Source organism: Oryzias latipes, chromosome 23, assembly GCF_002234675.1.
Source record: "Oryzias latipes chromosome 23, ASM223467v1".
Taxonomy (NCBI): Eukaryota; Metazoa; Chordata; class Actinopteri; order Beloniformes; family Adrianichthyidae; genus Oryzias; species Oryzias latipes.
This window is the reverse complement of record NC_019881.2, coordinates 5,024,527-5,027,791: the sequence shown is the minus strand read 5'-3', so window position 1 is coordinate 5,027,791 and position 3,265 is coordinate 5,024,527.

Genomic DNA, 3,265 nt, shown 5'->3' with positions numbered 1-3,265 from the left:
GAAAAATTTCAAGTGTGCGCTCCGGCAAAGTGTCACCGCACATCCTTTTTTTGTTAACAAGGTGGTTTTAAGTGAAGCATGACTACATGAACTCTGTTGGATAGCGCATGAAAGGACCCTGCTCGGCCATTGTGCTAATATTTTAGCCCCTTTTCAAAACTCCCCTTAAGTCTCTTGTGTCCACCTAACAAGTGGAGATTAAACCCACAGAGGATGAGATTCCAACGGTTGCATCAGCTCACTTACCATCCAACTTTTTGTTGCCCATCACATGTTCAGCTTCCCCTTCAGATAACTAGAAGAATTCTGCCAGAAATCCACCACCAGAGCAGTTAGATTAATAACTTTGTGTTTGAGGGGAGGGAGGATGCTTTGTTACGTGTGCGTTTTGTTGTTTGTTTGTTTGTTTGTTTGTGTGACTGCGATCCGTCCCGCCGCTCTCGGTTAGCTGCTGTCAGGAGAACCGTGTGTTTGAGCAGAGCTCAGACTTCCAGCTCATTCAGCGGCTTTGGGGCGGTGTGCGAACTTTTCAAAGCAGAAATGTCGCTCAGTCCTTAGAAACTGTTCAAAACAATCACGTGGATTTGTGTTTCCAGCCGTGTCCCGGCAAAATAAAGGCTGATGTTATTCCCACATATTTACGTGCAGCCAAGATGAAGATTGATTGCGGCATATCCCGCATCAGTTTATGTTCATCACACAAGGCTAATGTTGTTAGCATATGTTAGCCTCTCCTTGGAGCTCCGTTCTTACACAAAAAAAGCACTGACCACATGGATTAAATATAAAATGATGAGCGAACAGGCGCTTCATAATATTAATAAAATTAATAAAAACACGCTTGGAAGATCGTCTCGTATATTACCGAGCTGCTGCATAAATGTAAATGACAGCAAGGTTTGTTTACTGTGGGACTCATTTCCTTTTCCGGTATTTTCAACACTACTGCTCATGCCCAAATGATTTATTCCGACCGACAGTGTGACTCATGAACGTTTCTTGTAATCGGTAAAAGGTTTTCTGTGCCCATGTGCACGGTTGAATTTTAACCCGACCATTGATCCGATCAAGATATTTTGCCCATGTAACTGTGGCCAGTGTGTGAATATGTGTGTGCATGGGTGAATGGGACTGTGACTGTAAAGCGCTTTGGGCCTTGAATAATGTAGAGAAGCGCTATATAAGTATACGCCATTTACCATTTAGGGCCAACACCACAACGCTCAAATGGCGCCGCTGGACCTCAGATCGCGTCTGTACCGTTTTGTTAACATTGAAACTGGCCGGCCGTGATGTGCGAATCAAATTCGGTGTTGTGGGCGGGACCAGTGAGCCTCTTTCTTTACACTCTCTCGCACTTCCTTACAGCCTCTCAAACCCTCAAACTAACTATTGTGGTGCAACAAATACGGTGAGTAATATTGTAATCATTCCAGCCATGAAGTTTTTGTTGCCAGCTGGGATGAGGAAATCAAAAATGTATGTCGTTTACACGAGGTTGCATCCGAATGGAGCCCGCCAAGAATATCTTCTATGTAACTATTAGTCTTTTTTAAACTGCATTTTTTTGTGATTCACAGCAATCTCAATAAAGAAATACGGAAAAATTTCATTTTACGCAACATTTTCCCCATATGTGTCCTTCATCATTAGAAAAAAGTTACAAGAATATGTTAAAAACACAATTTTTGCCAGAATAGAGTTACACTAGCATGTGGCATTTTGGTGTCGTAGTGACATCTCAGATGCTTAAAGGTTTCAGATTTTTCAAAGCAAGTTACAATTACCGTATTTTCCGGACTATAAGTCACTGCGGAGTATAAGTCGCACCAGCCCAAAAATGCATTATAAAGTAGAAAAAAACACAGATAAGTCGCACTGGACTATAAGTCGCATTTTGACGGGAAATTTATTTGACAAAATCTGAGACCAAGATATTATAACTTTCATAACCTCATATGACACAATCATAGCAGACTGTTAATCTCATAATTTCACAGCAATTCTTTCTCAAACCTATTTATTTATTCCTTTCATGAAGCATCATTGGCCAGCTAATACTCTGTTTTCATCCTGTATTTGTAGAAACAGTTGTCATTTTTATTGCATTTCTGAATCTATGAAATCATTGGAAAATAGAATATTATGTTGTTAGCCTTCAAGATCTTACTGTAAAAAAAGGTTTGCTGATTCTCTGAGTCACTTAACATACTCTTAACACTTAACATACCTCATACATCAAATTGACCCAGGAACATCATCTCTGTTCCTCACAAATGAACATAACAGGAGGGTTAACAATGTATTTATTTTAATTTATTTCTAATATAAGTCGCTGCAGGGTATAAGTCGCACCCAAAACTATGAAAAAAAGGCCGACTTATAGTCCGTAAAATACGGTACCCTTTTTTCAAAAGATATTTATTAATATTTTCTTGAGGAAATCCCTTCTGCTGGCTCAAACAGAAGTTTATCTGGAAGGAATTTTTAAAGAACTGGTATTTATCCCACTCGAAAAAGGGAAAAAGAGATCAGTTCTGCTTATTTCTGCGCTCGTGGAACACAACAGCCGTGTGTGAAAGTGCTGCGAGGGAGCAAGTGTGTACCTGGAGTCAGATAAAACAGCGGCGGCTGATAAGGAGACGTTAACTGTAACCGTCCTGGGCACTGTAAAAAGACAAACTGCTTTATTTATCAGTCTGGCAGAAACACATTATGGAGACAGACAGCGAGCTGCGGGAGTAAATAAAACACAAGCTGCTTTTGAAGGAGGAGGGGGAGGTAGAAAAACAACCAAGAAAGTGCAGAGTTTATAGAGGAGATGAATGAGGGGAAAAGAGGCAGAGTGCGATGCGAGCGCAGGGAACCGGCAGCAAGTGTCAGGCGGGGAGTTGAGGGATCACCCGGGGCCTTGTAATCATGCCCCGTAGCGCCGCGCGTCAAGCTGCTCCAGTGTGAATGAGCGATCACACCTACCTGCCCCCTGTTTGTTCCCCTTTCACTCTCCTGCCTCCATCTCCCCTCACACACTCGCAGAATAACACCATGTGCACCGACTGCAATATCTGCCCACTTCAAGAAATAAATTGGCCACCTACCAAAGACAGCCAGAGTCAGATTACCTCCAGTGAGAAGTCAGCTATCGTAATTATTGTAACAGAATGTGTCGAGAAACTGTTCAAATATGTCATTCCGCAACATGCCCTCAGCTTCCGCGGCCTCCGGATTGGAAGATATTTATTAACAATTACCAATTAATTGGAGA